General features: G+C 43.7%; 1 protein-coding gene across 16 annotated transcripts in view; it reads left to right on the forward strand.

Annotated features, from left to right (window-relative positions):
* Nucleotides 1-22,518, forward strand: part of LOC124722630 (battenin) — a 237,289-nt gene that overhangs the window by 46,812 nt on the left and 167,959 nt on the right. Inside the window, exon 1 of one of the 16 annotated variants that reach the window (XM_047247766.1) lies at nucleotides 15,906-15,924. The exons of the other annotated variants lie outside the window; for them this stretch is intronic. The gene's annotated coding sequence lies outside the window, so the exon portion shown is untranslated. Of the gene's footprint in view, nucleotides 1-15,905; nucleotides 15,925-22,518 lie in introns of those variants that run through there. 16 annotated transcript variants of the gene reach the window in all.

A 22,518-nucleotide genomic window follows, 5' to 3' on the forward strand; every position in this document is an offset into this window, starting at 1 on the left:
CCAGTAGTGAAGTTCATAATAATTTCACGGGGAGGCTGCGCACCTTATGTGATTAATCGGGCAGGGATTTTTTCCAGTGACAATTCATATTTGATAACCAAGTCATTCGCGAAAAATATGTGATTGTTGTTGTTGTTGTGCTCTTCAGTCCGAAGACTGATTTGATGCAGCTATCGACGCATGTCTGCCCTGTGGAAGTCTCTTCATCTTAGCATAACTACTGCAACCTACATCCAGCTGAACCTTCTTCTGTATTGAAGGCTTGGTCTCCCTCTCCACTTTTTATCCCCACACTTCCCTTCATTCCCAAATGAACTACTTCTTGCTATCTCAGGATGCGTCCAATCAACTGATCTCTTCGTCTAGTCAACTAGAGTCACGAATTTCTTATTTTGTCCGATTCGATTCAGTACTTCTTCCCTAGTAATTCGATCTACCGAAATGATCTTCCCTGTAAACCTCATTCCAAAAGCTTGTGTTACCTGTAGAATTAATCGTCCATGTTTCGCTTCCGTGTAAAGCTGAACTCGAGACAAATACTTTGAGAGAATAATTCCACACTGAGGAATTTAAACTATCATACATCGTGTGTACCAGGTGGAACAGTTTTGTCATGGTTGGTTGTCACAAGAATCTTAATAACTCTGAGGCTGTACCGTCTACTCTAGCTGCCTTGCTTAATCGTTGTTGCTTTCAGTGCTCTGTCAAATTATTATCGCGGTATCGCATCCCGTATCTCATCTTTGTTGTATGAATACAAAGTAAATTCTAGGAATGGACGACTCATTCTTCGTGATAACTACCTGTCTAGAAGAGCATACAACACAAACGTATTTTCAGTAGCAGTTGTAGCTGCGGAACTGCATCCGAAACCAAGAAGCGATGAATACATCTGATTAACTTTTAGTGTAGGCCCTTGTTGTTGTGGTCTTCAGTCCAGAGACTGCTTTGACGCATCTCCCCATGCTACTCTATCCTGTGCAGGCTTCTTCATTTTCGAGTAACTACTGCAACGTACATCCTTATGAATTTGCTTATTGTATTCATCCCTTGGTCTCCCTCTACGATTTTTACCCTCCACGCTTCCCTCCAATACTATATTGGTGAGCCCTTGATGCCTCAGAACGTGACCTACAAACCGAGCCCTTTATTCCAGTGAAGTTGTGCCACAAATTCCTCTTCTCCCCAATTATATTCAGTACTTCCTCATTAGTTACGTGATCTACCCATGTAATCTTCAGCATTCTTCTGTAGCACCACATTTCGAAAGGTTCTATTCTCTTCTTGTCTAAACTATTTATCGTCCATGTTTCACTTCCACACATGTCTACACCCCATACAATTACTTTCAGAAAAGACTTCCTGACACCTAAATCTATACTCGATGTTAACAAATTTCTCTTCTTCAGAAACGCTTTCCTTGGCATTGCCAATCGACATTTTATATCCTCTCTACTTCGACCATCATCAGTTATTTTGCTCCCCAGATAGCAAAACTCATCTTCTACATTGAGTGTCTCATTTCGTAATCTAATTCCCTCAGCATCACCTGATTTAATTCGACTACATTCCATTATCCTCGTTTTGATTTTGTTGTTGTTGATCTTATATCCTCCTTTCAAGACACTGTCAATTCCGTTAAACTGCTCTTCTAGGCCCTTTGCAGTCTCTGGCAGAATTTCAATGTCATCGACAAACCTCAAAGTTTTTCTTTCTTCTCCATTGATTTTAATTCCTACTTCAAATTTTTCTTTCGTTTCCTTTACTGCTTGCTCAGCATACAGATTGATTAACATGGGGGATAGGCTACAACTCTGTCTTACTCCCTTCCCAACCACTGATTCCCTTCCATGACCCTGGACTCTTATAACTGCCGTCTGGTATCTGTACAAATTGTAAATAGCGTTTCGCTCCCTGTATTTGATCCCTGCGCCACGTTCGGAATTTGAAAGGGAGTATTCCAGTCAACATTGTCAAAAGCTTTCTCTAAGTCTACAAATGCTAGAAACGTAGGTTTGCATGTCCTTAATCTGTCCTCTAAGACAAGTCGTAGGGTCAGTATTGCCTCACGTGTTCCAACATTTCTACGGAACCCAAACTGATCTTCCCCAAGGTCGGCTTCTACCAGTTTTTCCATTCGTCTGTAAAGAATTCGTGTTAGTATATTGCAGCCGTGACTTATTAAGCTGATAGTTCGGTAGTTTTCATACCCGACAACGCCTGCTTACTTTGGGGTTGGAATTATTACATTCTTCTTGAAGTCTGGCTCTCCCAAGGCTATCAGTAGTTCTAATGGAATGTTGTCTACTCCCGAGGCCTTATTTTGACTTAATTCTTTCAGTGCTGTTTCAAATTCTTCACGCAGTATCTTATCTCCCATTTCATCTTCATCTACGTCCTCTTCCTTTTCCATAATATTGCCCTCAAGTACATCACCCTTGTATAGACCCTCTACGTACTCCTTCCACTTCTCTGATTTCACGTCTTTGCTTAGAACTGGTTTTCCATTTGAGCTCGTGATATTCATACGGGTGGTTCTCCAGTTTCCAAAGGTCTCTTAACTTCCCTTTAGGCAATATCTATCTTATCCCTAGTGATATATGCCTCTATATTCTTACATTTGTCCTCTGGCCATCCCTACTTAGCCATTTTGCACTTCCTGACGATCTCATTTTTCAGACGTTTGTATTCCTTTCCGCGTACTTCACTAACTGTATTTTTATATTGTCTCTTTTCATCAATTAAATTCAGTATCTCTTCTGATACCCTAAGATTTCTACTAGCCCTCGCCTTTTTATCGACTTGCTCTTCTGCTGCCTTCGGCATTTCATCTCTCAAAGCTACCCATTCTTCTTCTACTGTATTTCTTTCCACTGTTCTTGTCAATTGTTCCCTATTGCTCTCTCTGGAACTCCCTACAACCTCTGGTTCGTTCAGTTTATCCAGGTTCCATCTCCTTAAATTCCCACCATTTTTCAGTTTCTTCAGTTTTACTCTACAGTTCATAACCAATAAATTGCGTTCAGACTCCACATCTGCCCCTAGAAATGTCGTACAATTTAAAACCTGGCTCTTAAATCTCTGTCTTACCATTACATAATCTATTTGAAACCTTCCAGTGTCTTCAGGCTTCTTACACGTGTACAACCTTATTTCTTGATTCTGAAACCAAGTGTTGCCTATGATTAAGTTATGCTTTGTTCAAAATTCGACCAGGCGGCTTCTTCTTTCATTCCCTACCCCCATTCTATATTCTCCTACTACTTTTCCTTCTCTTCCTACTATCGAACGCCAGTCCGCCATGACTATTAAATTTTCGTCTCCCTTCACTATCTGAATAATTTCTTTTCTCGCATCATACATTTCTTCAATCTCTTCATTGTATGCGGATGTAGTTGGCATATAAACTTGTACTATTGTGGTAGGAGTGGGCTTCGTGTCTATCTTGGCTACAATAATGCGTTCACAATGCTGTGCGTAGTGGCCTACCCGCGCTCCTATTTTTTTATTCATTATTAAATATACTCCTGCATTACTCCTATTTGATTTTGTATTTATAATCCTGTATTCACCTGACCAGAAGTGTTGTTCTTCCTGCCATCGAACTTCTTTAATTCCCACTATATCTAACTTTAACCTATCCATTTCCCTTTTTAAATTTTCTAACCTACCTACCCGATTAAGGGATCTGACATTCCATGCTCCGATCCGTAGAACGCCAGTTTTCTTTCTCCTGACAACGATGTAGTGTAGGCCCTATGTATGAATAGCGCGAATTGTCTTTCGGAGTTACTTTTCGACGTAGAATAAGTGCAGAATTCAAATAGATATTACAAATAAGGGGTGGTGGTTTTTCAAGTTTATTCTGTAGCATTTATAGAGTATGATTTTGACTTTCGCCCTTCTCCATCGCCGAGGACACTCACATTTCTCACAAGGAGACCAACAGACAATAAGATTTTTGTAATTTTTACGTGTGTGGTAGGAGAAGTTCAGAACTCAAAATATATAATTCTGTCAAAGCATTTCTATGCAACCTCTCAAAAGTTCTCGAGAAAATCGGCTTTTTCCGAGGAACTTCAGTTCACTGAAGATAAGGCGATTTCCACTACGGGGCGCCGGCCAGAGTGGCCGAGCGGTTCTAGGCGCTACAGTCTGGAACCGCGCGACCGCTACGGTCGCAGGTTCGAATCCTGCCTCGGGCATGGATGTGTGTGATGTCCTTAGGTTAGTTAGGTTGAAGTGGTTCTAAGTTCTAGGGGACTGATGACCTCAGAAGTTAAGTCCCATAGTGCTCAGAGCCATTTGAACCATTTTGAATCCACTACGGGCCAAGTCGCTCACTCCGTAGCGTCAGACACGGTAATCACATAATCAACATATCATTCGTTGGAGACTCGCTATGGTCTTCTTTTCGTTTTATTTTGTTCTTTAAGTTCGAATACCTACATCATTTAAATATAAAATTCATCAGTTATATGCTAATTAGGACATCTTATCTTATTTTTTATAAGAAGTACATGACTTAACGTTTCTAATTACATACGGCACACATTGCAATATAAATTCTTATTTGTCGGTGTTCTATACAAGGTTGTGTACAATGGTTGTTTGAATTAAAAAGTTTCAAATTTATTAACAATCTTTTATATAATATCTATAGATAAGAATTTATATTTGGCATGAAAACTGGAATTTTGCGAGCTATATGTAATTTAAAAAAGTAGGATGTGAATTAGTCATAAAAATAATTAGATATCTATTAATTAGCATATATCTGATGAATTTTATGTTTGAGTGATGTAGGTAGTCAAATTGAACGGAAGAAATATAAAAAAATAGAACATAACGGGTTTCGAACCAGCGATCCATTGACTGCCCCATTATCATTGCCTACGCTACCGAGTGAGCCACGAGTGCTGTCATGAAAATCGCCATAATTTCACTGCATTAACGCTCCTCGGAACTTTTCTCGAGGATTTTTGAGAGTTGCATTGAACTGCTTTGGGTATTTGAGATATCAACGTCACATACCATAAATATAAAAAAAAATTACAAAAATCCGATTGCCAGAAGGTCTCCTTGTCAGCGGTGTAATTGGAATGCGGTTACTCAGGCTTGTTGTAAGCGGCGACTAAATGGAGAACAATATTAGACCAGCTTTTGTATTGACATCATGGCCCATTTTAGGACAACTCTTAGAATTAGCCCTGCTCCTGAACCGACACACACCTCTTTCGATTAAATTCTCTATTTTGTACAATCTACAGAAATGCCGACCATCCAACGAAGGACATCCCAGAGGACACAAAAACACGTCCACTGTGCACGATAATGATATGCTCCTCTCATTTGACTGGTATTACGCATGCGCCCAAAATGCATAGTGAGCTCATTGTGGTTGAAGGGGGCGGGATTAAGGGTGGAGAGGTGTCATTTTCCCGCACGCTCGTAACCCCTTGTCAACGTAGGCAGGTGCCAGGGTTGTAAACCCACTATGTATGCCGAACAATGACTATCATTGTCGCGACGGGACGGTGCTGAAGTTGAGAATTTCCTATTGGTGAGTGTACCAGGGCGACACATCTGCAATGCAATAGATCAAACTCTCGAAAACGGTGCTTGTACTGCCTCGCCCGTCTAACCGAATAGGAAAATCAACTTTTTACTTAAAGGACTCCAACCCTATGGCGGTCCTATATTGGCCACACTATGGGAGGAAGAAAGTAGAAAAACAAGAAAATGGATAAGGGAATAGACTTAATTTGAAGACGTCAATCTGACGATAGTGAGCATGAAACGGAGATAGGATATACAGCCAGTCGAATGGGTGATAGATAGTATGGGATGTTAAATGATATTATTATTATTATTATTATTGTTGTTATTATTGTTATACATATTATTGATAACAGTAAACACAGTAAATGAGTTTACTATGTCGGTTTTCATATTTTATCACTGGCTCGACATTCCCCAAGCGTCTAGGACTGCGCGATGTATCGGCGGATAAATCGTGCAGATCCCAGTAGAGTGCCTTTTTCTAGTTGTCACACGGATATTTTATCAGTGGAAATGGTTTTAAAGTGCCCATTAAGATCTTTTGACATTGCTCCCAGTGTACCGAGAACTTGGTTTACGCCAGAATCGCTGTAGTTCGATTTTCAAGTCATCGTATCTGGCAGGTTCCGCAAGTTGTTTCTCATCGATTCTGCTATTACCTGGGATGGCAGTGTCAATGTCAATGATTTACACGTTCTTTTTGTCCACAATTATGATGTCTGGTGTACTCTGTTCCAGCATTTATCTGTGTGAAGTCGGAATCCCTACAATAAGCCTCAAATACTGTCCTCTCCTGTGGATCCTGCCTCCTCCGCAGAAAGTACAGGATTTGTCATTACCCATCCACTTGACTGTGCGTGGCGTGTCAATGGTAGATCTAGGCGTCCTGTATTGGATGGAAGGGGACCAGGGAGGGCTCAGGGTGTTGTACGGATCCCCTCAACCGACAAGTTCGTGGTGCTGTCTTTCACAGAAACTGAGTCAGTGGGACTCACTTCACCTGTTGTGGGGAAACTGTTTTCTCCGGTGCCAGGAGGACGCAAACACAAAGGGGTAAGGGTCTATTCATCGTCGACAGTTCAAACGTACAGCGAATGATGGTACCCCGTAGGGAAATGGCAGCAAGGGACAGGAAAGGACACAGGTGCACTCAGTGTGTATGCCTTGGGGCCTCATTCAACGTGCTGAAGAGGCTATTCCAGCAGCCGTTGAGGGAACAGGGTGCAGCCAGCTGCAGATTGTGGCGCACGTTGGAACGAATGATGCCTGTATCTGGGCTCCGAAGTCATTCTTGGGTCATTTCAGCGAGTGGCAGATAAGGTTGAGAAGACTAGCTTTGTGCGTGGAGTTTCTACGAAGATCGGAGTTTCTACGAAGATCACAGGTTGCAGCACTGCGCCAGAAATGATCGTGGCCCTTTGGTTCTGAGTCGAGTGGAAGGACTGAAAGTTCTGTGACAAGCTAGGCCCCGACTTCCCGAACTTGCGCCATAGGGTTGAGAACTGCAGGGTCCCCGTAAATAGGTCGGTTGTGCATTACATATCACAGGCTTCTACTCAAGTACCTGACTGTGTGTGGGGTACTCACAAGGGTGTACTAGATTAGGCGACTCTCCATCCAATCCAGACAAGGATGGATGTAGGAAACCCAGAAGTACCAGTGTAAGATCGAAAGAAATGCTTCCAACAGGTGAGAGCATTAAAATCCTAATGGTAAACCGCCAAAGCATTCGCAACAAAGTGCCAGAGCTGGAAGCGCTCATGAAAAGCAGCGAAGCTCACATAATACTAGATACAGAAAGCTGATTGAAACATGAATTTGATAGCAGTGCAATTTCTGGGGAAAATTTTAGTGTATATCGTATGGGAAGTGGAGGTGGTGTATTGTCGCAGTAGACAAAAAAAAAAAATCGAATCCACCGAGATAGAAATTGAAGCTGCATGTGAGATTGTTTGGGCAAGAGTCAGTTTCAGGGGTGGGCATAAAATGATGATTGGATCCTTCTATAGCCCACCAGACTCATCTCCTGATGTAACCGAAGACATCACAGAAAACCTCAGCTCACTTGTACGGAAGTTCCCCAATCATTGGTGGAGACTTTAATCCTCCAACAATTAATTGGGAAAATTACGTTTTGTTACTTTTTTGACATTCTTTGAATCTCTGCTAAATGCATTCTCTGAAAGCCACCTATAATAGATAACTAGGAACCCTACTCATGTTGGAAATATATTGGATCATGGGGAATGACAGACCAATATTCACGGAGTGCTGCACTGAGGAGAGGTATCGATGTCGGTTGGTGAGGCCTGGCACGAAGTGGGCGTTCCAAAACATCCCAAAAGTGTTCTATAGGACTCAGGCCAGGTCTCTGTGCAGGCCAGTCCTGTACAGGGATGTTATTGTCGTGTAACGACTCCGCCACAGGCCGTGCATTGTGAACAGGTGCTCGATCGTGTTGAAAGATGGAATCGCCATCCCCGAATTGCTCTTCAACAGTGGGAAGCAAGAAGGTGCTCAAACCATTAATGTATACCTGTGCTGTGATAGTGTCACGCAAAACAACAAGGTATGCAAGCCCCCACCATGAAAAGCACGACCCCACCATAACACCATTGCCCCCGAATTTTACTGTTGGCACTACACACGCTGACAGATAACGTTCACCTGGCATACGCCATACCCACACCCTGCCATCGGATCGCCACATTGTGTAACGTGATTCGTAACTCCACACAACGTTTTTCCACTGTCCAATCGTCCAACGTTTACGCTCCTTACACCAAGCGAGGCGACGTGATGTGTGGCTTATGAGTAGCCACTCGACCATGAAATCCAAGTTTTCTCACCTCCCGCCTAACTGAAATAGTAGATCCTGATGCAGTTTGGAACTCCTTTGTAATGGTCTGGCTAGATGTCTCCCTATTACACATTACGACCTTCTTCAACTGTCGGCGGTCTCGCCGGCCGGGTGGCGGTGCGGTTCTAGGCGCTACAGTCTGGAACCGCGTGACCGCTACGGTCGCAGGCTCGAATCCTGCCTCGGGCATGGATGTGTGTGATGTCCTTAGGTTAGTTAGGTTTAAGTAGTTCTAAGTTCTAGGGGACTGATGACCTTAGAAGTTAAGTCCCATAGTGCTCAGAGCCATTTGAACCATTTTGTCGGCGGTCTCTGTCAGTCAACAGACTAGGTCGGCCTGTACGCTTTTGTGCTGTACGTGTCCCTTCACGTTTCCACTTCACATCAGAAACAGTGGGCCTAGAGATGTTTAGGAGTGTGGAAATCACGCGTACATAGGTATGACCCAAGTGACACCCAATTACCTGACCACGTTCGAAGTCCGTGAGTTCCGCGAGCATCCCATTCTGCTCTCTCACGATGTGGTCCCTGATCTACATCTACATACATACTCCGCAATCCACCATTCGGTGCGTGACGGAGGGTACCTCTTACCACAACTACCATCTTCTCTTCCTGTTCCACTCCCAAACAGAACGAGGGAAAAATGACTGCCTATATGCCTCTGTACGAGCCCTAAACTCTCTTATCTTATCTTCGTGGTCTTTCCGCGAATTATAAGTTGGCGGCAGTAACTTTGTACTGCAGTCAACCTCAAATGCTGGTTCTCTAAATTTCCTCAGTAGCGATTCACGAAAAGAACGCCTCCTTTCCTCCAGAGACCCCCACCCGAGTTGATGATGCATTTCCGAAACACTCGCATGTTGATCAAACCTACCAGTAACGAATCTAGCAGCCCGCCTCTGAATTGCTTCTATGTCCTTTTTTCAATCCGAGCTGATAGGGATCCCAAACGCTCGAGCAGTACTCAAGAATAGGTCGTATTAGTGTTTTATAAGCGGTCTCCTTTACAGATGAACTACATCTTCCCAAAATTCTACCAATGAACCGAAGACGACTATCCGCCTCCCCCACAACTGCCATTACATGCTTGTCCCACTTCATATCGCTCTGCAATGTCACGCCCAAATACTTAATCGACGTGACTGTGTCAAGCGCTACACTACTAATGGAGTATTCAAACATTACGGGATTCTTTTTCCTATTCATCTGCATTAATTTACATTTATCTATTTTTAAAGTTAGCTGTCATTCTTTACACCAGTCACAAATCCTGTCCAAGTCATCTTGTATCCTCCTACAGCCACTCAACGACGACACCTTCCCGTACACCACAGCATCATCAGCAAACAGCCGCACATTGCTATCCACCCTATCCAAAAGATCATTTATGTAGATAGAAAACAACAGCGGACCTACCACACTTCCCTGGGGCACTCCAGATGATACCCTCACCTCCGATGAACACTCACCATCGAGGACAACGTACTGGGTTTTATTACTTAAGAAGTCTTCGAGCCACTCACATACTTGGGAACAAATCCCATATGCTCATACCTTAGTTAGGAGCCTGCAGTGGGGCACCGAGTCAAACGCTTTCCGGAAGTCAAGGAATATGGCATCCGTCTGATACCCTTCATCCATGTGAAAAAAGGGCGAGTTGAGTTTCGCAGGAGCGATGCTTTCTAAAGCCGTGGTGATGCATGGACAGCAACTTCTCTGTCTCAAGGAAATTCATTATATTCCAACTGAGAATATGTTCGAGAATCGTGCAACAAACTGATGTTAAGGATATTGGTCTGTAATTTTGAGGATCCATCCTTCTACCCTGCTTATATAAAGGCGTCACCTTGCGCTTTTTTCCAGTCGCTCGGGACTTTACGTTGGGCAAGAGATTCACGATAAATGCAAGCTAAGTAAGGAGCCAATGCAGTAGAGTACTCTCTGTAAAACCGAATTGGAATCCCATCAGGGCCTGGCGATTTATTTATTTTCAACCCATTCAGCTGCTTCACAACCCCAGGGATGTCTATCACTATGTCCTCCATACGGGAATCTGTCCGAGACTCAAACGGCGGTATGTTTGTACGATCCTCCTACGTGAAAGATTTCTCAAATGCTAAATTTAAAATTTCAGCTTTCGTTTTGCTGTCTTCCGTTGCTAGGCCAGACTGATCAACGAGTGACTGGATATGGAGTACCTGGCAGTAGGTGGCGGCACAATGCACCTAGTATGAAAAATGTATGTTTTTTGGGGTGTCCGGATACTTTTGATCACATAGTGTACGTTCAGTCGTGATTGAAGCAGGTAATAGACTTCTGTTTATTGGTAGAATACTGGGGAAGTGCAATCAGTCTACAGAAGAGATTGCTTACAAATCACTCATGCGATCCATCTAGAATATTGCTCAATTGTGCGGGACCTGTTCGACTAAGAGGGGATATTTAACGTATTCAGAGAAGGGCAGCACGAATGGTCACAGGTTTTTTTTATTCCATGGGAGAGTGTCACAGAGATACTGAAGGAACTACACTACTGGCCATTAAAATTGCTACACCAAGAAGAAATGCAGATGATAAACAGGTATTCATTGGACAAATATATTATGCTGGAACTGACATGTGATTATATTTTCACGCAGTTTGGGTGCATAGATCCTGAGAAATCAGTACCCAAAACAACCACCTCTGGCCGTAGTAACGGCCTTGATACGCCTGGGCATTGAGTCATACAGAGCTTGGATGGCGTGTACAGGTACAGCTGCCCAGCAGCTTCAACATGATACCACAGTTCATCAAGAGTAGTGACTGACGTATTGTAACGAGCCAGTTGCTCGGCCACCATTGACCAGACGTTTTCAATTTGTAAGAGATCTGGAGAATTTGCAGGCCAGGGCAGCAGTCGAACATTTTCTGTATCCAGAAAGGCCCGTACAGGACCTGCAACATGCGGTCGTGCACTCTCCTGCTGAAATGTAAGTTTTCGCAGGGATCGAATGAAGGGTAGAGCCACGGGTCGTAACACATCTGAAATGTAACGTCCACTGTTCAAAGTGCCGTCAATGCGAACAAGAGGTGACCGAGGCGTGTAACCAATGGTACCCCATACCATCACGCAGGGTGATACTCCAGTATGGCGATGACGAATACACGCTTCCAATGTGCGTTCACCGCGATGTCGCCAAACACGGATGCGACCATCATGATGCTGTAAACAGAACCTGGATTCATCCGAAAAAATGACGTTTTGCCATTCGTGCACCCAGGTTCGTCGTTGAGTACACCATCGCAGGCGCTCCTGTCTGTGATGCAGCCTGAAGGGTAACCGCAGCCATGGTCTCCGAGTTGATAGTCCATGCTGCTGCAAACGTCATCGAACTGTTCGTGCAGATGGTTGTTGTCTTGCTAACGTCCCCATCTGTTGACTCAGGGATCGAGACGTGGCTGCACGATCCGTTACAACCATGCGGATAAGATCCCTGTCATCTCGACTGCTAGTGATACGGCTGGCGGAGGTGGTCTAGTGGTTCTAGGCGCGCAGTCCGGAACCGCGCGACTGCTACGGTCGCAGGTTCGAATCCTGCGTCGGGCATGGATGTGTGTGATGTCCTTAGGTTAGTTAGGTTTAAGTAGTTCTAAGTTCTAGGGGACTGATGACCACAGTAGTTAAGTCCCATAGTGCTCAGCGCCATTTGAACCATTTTGCTAGTGATACGAGGCCGTTGAGAGCCAGCACGGCTTTCCGTATTACCCTCCTGAACCCACCGATTCCATAATCTGCTAACAGCCACTGGATCTCGACCAACGCGAGCGGCAATGTCGCGATACGATAAACCGCAATCGCGATAGGCTACAATCCGACGTTTATCAAAGTCGGAAACGTGATGGTACGCATTTCTCCTTCTTACACGAGTCATCACAACAACGTTTCACCAGGCAACGCCGGTCAACTGCTGTTTGTATATGAGAAATCCGTTGGAAACTTCCTTCATGTCAGCACGTTGTAGGTATCACCACCGGCGCCAGCCTTGTGTGAATGCTCTGAAAAGCTAATCATTTGCATATCACAGCATCTTCTTCCTGTCGGTTAAATTTCTCGTGTGTAGCACGTCATCTTCGTGGTGTAGCAATTTTAATGGCCAGTAGTGTAAAATGGCTGACTCTTGAAGACAGACGTAAACTATCCCGAGAAAGTCTATTAACAAAGTTTCAAGAACCGTCTTTGAATGAATAATTTAGGGATATACAACAACCCCTAACGTATCGTTCACACAGGGATCGTGAGGATAAGATCAGAATAATTACTGCACGCACAGAGTCATTCAAACGATCATTCTTCCCACGCTCCGTACGTGACGCCCTGAGGCAGTCAGACAATCATTCTTCCCACGCTCCATGCGTGAATGGAACGGGAAGAAACTTTAATAACTGGTACAATGTGACGTACTCTCTGCCATGCACATCACGGTGGTTTGCAGAGAATAGATGTAGATGTAATCTGTCACGTTCGTTTTTGACAATTTTTTCTGGCTTGTGGTCGCACCAGTTCTTTGCCACCAGCAGATGGTAATTTTGGTATAAATGCTTGTGCCTCTGCTCATAATTAAGGTTTCTTCCTGTTCCATCTTTTTGCAACAGTCCAAAATGTGATTAGCTGTTTCGTCAGCTTCTTTGCGGGATCTGCACTTTGAGTCTGTTGATGATTTCTCGATTCTGCCTTTGAGCGTGACACCAGCAAAAAAACCTAACGTGCAGACTCTGCAGAGAAGCTAACGAAATATCACTATTATTATGCGGTACTATTATCTACTCTGTTTCTAAAAAGTATCGGAAATAAATATTATGTCGTGAAAACAAAGCTACTGACGCGGAAGTTGAGTGCATTGTTAATACAGCTCCGTTGCACTAAACTACCTACTGAAAGCCAGAGACACTGCAATCGGTTTCCGTCACGTGTGCATGATGGAAAGCAGCGTGAAGCAGCGTAGGAAGGTTGGTATTGTTAATAGTTTAAAGAGAGAACACTGATGCGATAGCTTGGTCAGTTAACATCGAAGCACCATGAGCTTCGATGCAGGTCCATTGGCAGATTGGAGGCAAGTAAAACTTAGACAAAAGTAGCTAGGTGGGTTGATTTGGTTCACTCTGTTGTTCACAAGAGTGGTAACGATTTCTAACCATAGGATCGACATATTTGTTACTCAGTCAAGAATAACCAAGAGCTAAGACACGCGCTAATGACCGATATTTACTTCTATGTGCTGAAAGGAATAGGACCATGACCTCATTCCAACTATGGTGTGCTATTGCTACAGCCTCCGGAAGGGTGATGCAATCGAGTCCTGTACACAAAAGGCTTGATGGACGTGGACTGCATGCCGCGTAACCCACCTCATGTTTACCGCTAACGGCTAACCGCTCGTCGCAGACGATCATTTGCAGCCCCCAGCTCCCCTCCCTCCTACCCACTTGCAAATGCTCGTCTGTTGACGAGTGGTTAGCGGTAAATATGAGCCCTATAAGAAATCTTTTTGTGTCCACATCGGACGTTCCTTGTAACCGTTACACCAAGTGGAAGGACAACTTGCAACCGGAGAATTGGTCATCGCCGGGAATCTCCCCCCCCCCCCCCCTATTGCACTTGCAACAAAATAATTTTTTAGAAATAAAAGTTCTATCAGTATACGTAGGACAGTTGAAAATTATTAAGTTCTAAATAAATTGTGACATGTCGAAGCAAATCTTATTTTCTTCGTCCAAAAAATGGAGTCAAAAGCGTGCACCGAAAATGGACTTTTGAAGATATTGCAAAACGGCTCGGTTCGCTGATTTAGTTAAGAATGCCGATATCAAATTCCTATCAAAATCGTATATAGCGTTCTCAGGTTATGTTTGCCGTGATACGGTTTCGAGAAAAACGCGTTTAAATTTTTCTGTTGCGTATTTTGAAGCTAAGTTAAACATACCTTTAGTTAGCGATCCTTGGACCATACAGCAATCATTCCAGATCCAAGAGGAGGTCCTCTTCCACGTTCTTCCTGGCTATGGTGCTCGTGCTGCCCTCTGTGGTCATCTCGTGCTATGCGTAGCTGTGCTCGCTCAATATGCATGTCGTTCTCTTTCGTGCAAAAGTTGTAAGAGGCTGGTCTGATCTCAAGTCCGATCACGTTCATAATTTCCATAATGTGTGTTAGGCCGTCGCCGAAATTACATGCTGCCACATTGGCCGCGACATGCTGCCACATTGGCCGCGATGTCGGCTATTTTTTTCCCCGTTGTGAATGGCTTTCGGAGACTGTTTCACAAATCGACTTATAACTCGATAACGAAGTTTTTGGCGAATTTGGGATGAACATTACAATAAAGTAGATATTCCAGAGAACATTTAAAGCAAAAAAAAAGATTTTTTGAAATTTCAAAGAGGACCACCTCCTTCAGTGTGTGATGTTGATTTCGGTAGACAGGTGGTGAAATAGCTAGGAACCCCGATTTCTGCTCCCGTTATTCGCAGTTTTCGTCTTTCCTGTTAGTGATGTGGCTACGGAAATAGTAGTAGAATGAACTGTTGACTTCGACCAAGCTGGGAGCGCACTTCTTCTTCTTCTTCTTCTTTTTTTTTTTTTTTTTTTTTGTTGAACAGTGGTCTGTTTCGCTACTCTGATGGCAAAGATATAGGCTGGGTTGCACAGAGTGCACACTGATGGTGCCTGGACCAAATAATAGTCCGTATTCTAACCAGGTCTTTAAGGCTCTGAGTTCTAGGGACATAGATTTTTGGCTCTGAGCACTATGGGACTTAACATCTGAGGTCATCAGTCCCCTAGAACTTAGAACTACTTAAACCTAACTAACCTAAGGGCATCACACACATTCAAGCCCGAGGCAGGATTCGAACCTGCGACCGTAGCGGTCGCACGGTTCCAGACTGAAGCGCCTAGAACCGCTCGGCCACATCGGCCGGCCGTAGATTTTTGGGTGTGGATAATTCGGTGAAGTGATGGTCCGCCTCGCGCAGTAACGCACTTATTTATGTTACGTACTGACGTTATCGAAGTTATTTTCCGTTATTGTCAACGTGCCAGACTGGAGAGACGCGAGATGTGTATCGTGTAGCCTACTTTAATAATAGTACGGGTTAAGTTAATTTTAGCTGTGATTATACCCGTCGGCTGGAACCAAAGTTTCACGATGGAAACTTGTACAAAATTCTTATGCCAGTTTTTGTGCTGTAAGTTGTATGGCTGTATTTCGATTTGAAAACTTCAGCATGAACACTTCAGTGGCTTTAGCGCGACTGCGCCGTGCGGCGCTTATTTCGTCCACCGGTGAGAACAACTCGCTGTTGCCTGCGGTTCGTTTTTCCTTTCCGGGAATACCCGTATGCTTGAGACGCGCGTGCTGATGTAGCATACGGGAAGGGTGGGGGTGATGGGGGTGGGGAGAGAGGCAGCCAGTGGGCGTCTCGTCAGTCAGCTACGAAGCAGTGGACGGTCGAGAGCACAGTGAGTACCACTCCTTCCGTTTCGTGTGTTTACGTCTCACGGCGGCTTTAGTGTTGCCGTTTAGCAATCGTATGCACACTTTGACTTAACACAGCTTGTTCCTTCAGCACTCCGTTCTTTAATTTGTTTGTTGTTGTCGTCCATTTTTCCCACTCAGGCTCGTTCGAATCATTCTTGTAATTTGCTGTTTCAAGCGGCTTCATTATACGCCTCTCTAAAATTTCGCTCCGCTCTTGCTTTTACTTGCTGAACTAATGTCAGGCTCTACGTCCTCTTCCTTTTTCTCTACATTAAACTTTTTTCCGTTCTTCGTAGACCGCCTGTTGTAATTTAAACCCCCATTCCTGATTCGGACATAAAAATCTTTGACTTCCCTGCCGCTCATTTTTCACATAGTGCTATGTGTGTGCTGTGGCGGACCCAGTTAATTACTTATGTAGTTCGTCGCTCATCTAAACTATGCACCGTGCGATGTGGCACACGTCATTTGCACAACAGCAACAAGCATGTGCTGTATATGGCTGCGTATGTCGCCTTGAAGGTATGTCCAATGCCAGCCACTAGTATTTTGGCGTACTTCAAAATTATAAACATCAGTCGTTGCTTCTGTAAACATTTGCGAAAATTAATTATGAAGAAGAGCAACTACTAAAAATGACAATGTGTCAGAATTATGGGAAGCTAAAATCAACAACAACAATAACAATAAAAATAATAATAATAAAATTTGGTAATAATGACTTGTCTTCGGCTGTAGAGTTATCAGTCATATTCCCGTAATTTTTTATTTTCTTGTATACGACGCCAATAACGATTTCGAACGTCAAATCCCAAGTTTAAATTCGACGTGAGTAAATTAGAAGCTGTCCGTCGTGTAGAAAAAAAAAGTTCTATACACCACATAGCGGGTCTAGTATTGTGAATCTCTCGGAAAAAATATTACCGAATTTAAGTGGATTTCAGATTCTGCATTTAAGTACGAGGGGCCGACGCCATAATTGCTATGCAACAGCTACACTGATAGACCAAAACATTATGGCCACTGCCCTCCGCGACGTTGGATGCCGCGTTATGGTGTTGTGGGCACGCGATGCAGTAACGAAAGTATGTAAGCGGAGCAGACATGGACGGGGCATCACCCTAACGAAGATCTGGGCTTCAAATTCGGAAATCCATTGAGATAAGCGGCTTTGACAATGGCCAGGTTATTATTACGCAGTGCCTGTGAAGGAGTATCACGAAACCGGCGAAGCTGGTCGAATGTTCACGTGCTGCTGTCGTGAGCATCTACGAAAAAAGGTAGGACAGGCGCTAATGGTTGGACGCCCGCGACTCTTCACAGAACGTGGGGTTCGAGGCTTGTCTGCGCTGTAAAGTAGGATAGCTCGTGATCTGTGGTAATGCAGATGAATAGGAAAAAGAATCCTGTAATGTTTGAATACTCCATTAGTAGTGTAGCGCTTGACACAGTCACGTCGATTAAATATTTGGGCGTAACATTGCAGAGCGATATGAAGTGGGACAAGCATGTAATGGCAGTTGTGGGGAAGGCGGATAGTCGTCTTCGGTTCATTGGTAGAATTTTGGGAAGATGTAGTTCATCTGTAAAGGAGACCGCTTATAAAACACTAATACGACCTATTCTTGGGTACTGCTCGAGCGTTTGGGATTCCTATCAGGTCGGATTGAGGGAGGACATAGAAGCAATTCAGAGGCGGGCTGCTAGATTTGTTACTGGTAGGTTTGATAATTACGCGAGTGTTGCGGAAATGCTTCAGGAACTCGGGTGGGAGCCTCTAGAGGAAATGAGGCGTTCTTTTCGTGAATCGCTACTGAGGAAATTTAGAGAACCAGCCTTTGAGGCTGACTGCAGTACAATTTTACTGCCGCCAGCTTACATTTCGCGGAAAGACCACAAAGATAAGATGAGAGAGATTAGGGCTCGTACAGAGGCATGTAGGCGGTCATTTTTCCCACGTTCTGTTTGGGAATGGAACAGGGAGAGAAGTTGCTAGTTGTTGTACGAGGTACCCTCCGCCACGCACCATATGGTGGATTGCGGAGTATGTATGTAGATGTAGATGTAGATCTCTGCCGAAGGAGCACAATGCTGGTGCACGCATAAGTGTTTCGGAGCACCGTTTCTCGTACACTGTTGAACATGGAGCTCCGCAGCAGACCACTCCTACATGTTGACCCAACGACATCGTCAATTACAATTGTAGTGGGCACGGAACTGTCGTTCGACCGTCGATTAATGGAAACGTGTCGGCTCTTCGGGTGAATCACATTCTTGCTACATTAGGTTGACGATCGTCCTCAAAAACGCCGTCATCGAGGCGAACGGCGGCTCGAACGTGAAGCGCGCCGCGGACACAGGCCTGTGGAAGTGGTATTATGCCATGGGAGACATTCTCCTGTGGTAGTAATCGAAGACACGCTGACAGCTGCGAACCACTTGCATCCATTCATGCTTGACGTCTTCCCCGACGGCGATGTCACCATCCAGCAGTATAATTGTCCATGTCTCGGAGCCAGAAACATGCTAAAGTGGTTTGAGGAGCATTATAGTGAACTCGCGTTGATGTCTCGGAGACCAAATTCGTCTGATATAAATCCTATGGAAAGCCAACGTTCTTGCCGCAGTGGTAACTCCGTTTCCCGTCAGATCACTGAAGTTAAGCGCTGTCAGGCGGGCTTGGGTAGCACTTGAATGGGTGACCATCCGGTCTGCCAGGCGCTGTTGCTAGGTGCACTCAGCCCTTTTGAGGCCAACTAAGAAGCTGCTTGATGGCGAAGTAGTGGCTTCGGTCACGAAAACTGACAACGGCCGGGAGACTGCTGTGCTGACGACATACCCCTCCACATCCGCATCAAGTGAAACCTGTGGGATGGGAATGACACGGCGGTCGGTCGGTACCGTGGGTCCTTCAAGACCTGTTCGGACGGAACTTAGTTTAAAGCCCATGGAACCCATCTGGATCGCTATCGAATACCATCACCGTTTCCGCAAATCAGAGCCCGTTATTTACGCGAATTACATGACCTGTGCGTAGACATCTAACGCCACATACCTCTACAAACCTACCAAAAAACTGTCGGATCCGTAATATGCAGAATATGTGATGTATTTCGTTCCAAAGGCGGATAAACAAGCTATTAAGTAGGTGGTCATAGTGTTTTGACTCATCGGTGTATAATAATAACAGTAATCATGTAACTACTAGTTAGGCTAATGGGCACTAATTAGACTGATTTTGAGGTATAAACTGAAGTAAATGCTTAGGAATGAGACAAAAAAAATGTGTTCGACACATTTAATGTTCTATTTTTTTAATGTTCCGTTGGAAAAAGCGAGTGGAGTGAAACTAGTTTGGTACTTACATGCCGGCCGCTGGTGGCCGAGCGGTTCTTGGCGCTTCAGTTTGGAACCGCGCGACCACTACGGTCGTAGGTTCGAATCCTGCCTCGGGCATGGATGTGTGTGATGTCCTTAGGTTAGTTAGGTTTAAGTAGTTCTAAGTTCTAGGGGACTGATGACCTGAGATGTTAAGTCTCATAGTGCTCAGAGCCATTTGGTACTTACGTAGCCACAGCAGTTATACTTTTGTATTATGTAGTCAGTGGCAAAACCACTCGCAAGGCAAACGGACAGAGAACCCAACTGCTGAAATTTTATGGGTTCCCGCCCTGAATTGGGCGTTTGCTACATCTCTGCGTCTCAGGTCTGTAGAGCTCGCTCTGGATATGTAACTGACTTCTTAATTCTATTCAAGAAATGTCATATAAAAATTGAGGGGTAGGTAAGTATCAGTCTGCATCTAAGCATACATGAGATGTATTCGCAGCTGCGAATACAAATAACCATCAGCTGTATAAGGAAATGATGTCAGTGAAAATTTGTGCCGGACCGGGACTCGAACCCGGATTTCCCGCTTTATGCCAGCAGTCGCCTTTATTTTGGCAATCCGTGCTCGACTCACGGCCACACACAAACTTGCATATGTTGTCATTTCTGCGTCACAGCTTGTACTCGTACATACATTATGTAATTCCCGTACAGTGGAGGCCATTTTAATTGAAAGTCGCTGCCTGGTATCGGCGGGTAAATACGACATTGCAGTGCATGCATATCAGAAGGAACGCTGCATCGTTCTTAACAACACACGCACTGCAATGTCGCATTTAAAATTGTTTTCGGTGTTTCAGAAAATATGTTCTCATGGATAATTTTATAGGTACGGTCTTCAATCCAACGTGAACCAAAGTTGTTGAATTCACTACAGGATATTATCGACATATCGTCTTTCTAGCACTTATTTTTATTCTCATATTGTTTGTTGACAGGAAATTTGATTAGCAAATAAATGTTCTATAAACTGTTACCAGTTGCATAAGTAGACGTGAGTAAATCCCATACATGATTCCAATTACTCTCTTTTGTGTTATGTGAGTAACTCCCACACATGGTTTGAGTTGCTGTATTTTGTGCAAAAAGAACATATTTGGCTTAGGTGAAGACTTAAGCCAAAATATGTACGAAAATAGAGGACATACGAGACATTAACTTGCTAAATTCTGTCATCCGTTATTCTGACGGCGAAAGCACCTGGGCCTAATTACTGCATACAACTTCTTTCATTTTCTTCTGATTTCTCTTTCTATTTATTTTAATTTTTTTTACTGACGAATAATACAGTCAATTTTTTCCATATTTTAAGAATAATGTGATTATCAGCGTGTGCAGTTTCTGTTGTTCCTCGTAATGTTTTTGTTCACTTGCCGTTGTTTAGGTCAAACTCCTTGCTGGGTAGTTGGTGCATTGCTTTATATATTCACTGTTTCTTTTGAGAAGATTCCTATACCGAGGTTTTCTGTTTCTCCGTTTCTGAATCGGGTGATATCAGCATAAATACGTACTGTGGCTTGTGGTGTTTCAAAAATATTGTCTTTTAACTTGCTTTCCGTTCTCACAATCTGCATTCTATCACAGTTCTTCTTTACTAAACTAAATTTGGTAAATGTGGTTTGTTGTCCAGTACCATAAGTTTCATTGCCGTCAGAAACTATTGTGACCAGAACTTGTGGTGATATCACTCGCTAGTTTTATTTATTTTTCTGTTGCCGCTTCCGCTGCAGGGAAAAGAACTGTTCGACGTCAGTCGTTGATTGTGAAATCCGACCAATATGATATAGATCTTCAAGGCGAATGGCGTAACTGTTATCTAACAGAGTAACAGAGGCTCATGTTTAACGAAACCTAAAACCCGCAGAAGTAAACATCTTGAATGTGAAATCAGACAATATTTTACCAATTGTGCTACAAGAGTTGGTGCTTTTTTTCCCGTTGCCTCATAACAAGAACGTGCGAACGCTTTGTTCAACGTGACGAAAGCAGTCTATGCAGATGGTCATCGCAGTTTAACCATTATCTTGTGTTTAGTATTTTATTATACCATGCAGCGCCTTTTGTAGGCCGTGCATCATGTCTAAAAAATTTATTTTTCTAGACTTCGAAGCGATTTGACGTTCGTTACGGTGTTACGATTGGTAGCTTCGCTCATATACGGCGACACCTGACAACAGTCTTATCATTGCTGACTACAAGTACCTGTTATTGTCAGAGCGTGGGTGAAATTCAAGGGTGGTTGTTATGTAATTCTGACTGTAAATTCACGTGTTTGGTCAAGGTCGGGAAACCGCAACTTGTTCTTGCTAGGCCGAAGCTTTGCTGTTTGGGCTTCAAAGATGAACATTATCATCGTTGAACGATGGTCACTTGGTATTTACAGGAAGTGATGTGCTTCACTCCATTAAAAAGCACCAGATAAAAATGATCTTTTGACCTCCGACTGAGTCAGCTGCTTTACTTGGTTCGGTGAAAGGTGGTGCGATTTTTCGTAAGGCGACCATTGACAAATTACATGCAACATACAGAAGCAATGGGTCGAACATCAAGGTTGTACCAACCCTTTGCAATCCGGAATATCTGTTGCAGCAGTAATCTTCATTGTTACTAGTTTTTTATTTTTTGTTTTACACGTCTAATTCCGTAGGACCAAATTGAGGACTAAAATCTGCAAAGTCCTGGAACGTGTCACAACATGAAATTAAAACATAAAAGTAATAACAGATATGATCAAATGTGTATGAACCCAAAAAAGATAAGACGTAAGTTTACATGAACGCATTGAACAATATAACATAGGGATCAGCTTAATTTTTCAAGGAACTTCTCGACAGTATAGAAGGAGTGACCCATGAGGAAACTCTTCAGTTTCGATTTGAAAGTGTGGGGATTACTGCCAAGTGTTTTGAATTCTTGTGGTAGCTTATTGAAAATGGATGCAACAGTATACTGCACACTTTTTTGCACAAGAGTCAAGGAAGTGTGATTCAAATGCAGGTTGGATTTCTGCCTAGCATTAACTGAGTGAAAGCCTGCTGATTTTTGGGAATAAGCTGATACTATTAACAAGAAGCGACACTAAAGAATATGTACACTCCTGGAAATGGAAAAAAGAACACATTGACACCGGTGTGTCAGACCCACCATACTTGCTCCGGACACTGCGAGAGGGCTGTACAAGCAAT

This window comes from Schistocerca piceifrons, chromosome X (genome assembly GCF_021461385.2).
Source record: "Schistocerca piceifrons isolate TAMUIC-IGC-003096 chromosome X, iqSchPice1.1, whole genome shotgun sequence".
NCBI classification, from domain to species: domain Eukaryota; kingdom Metazoa; phylum Arthropoda; class Insecta; order Orthoptera; family Acrididae; genus Schistocerca; species Schistocerca piceifrons.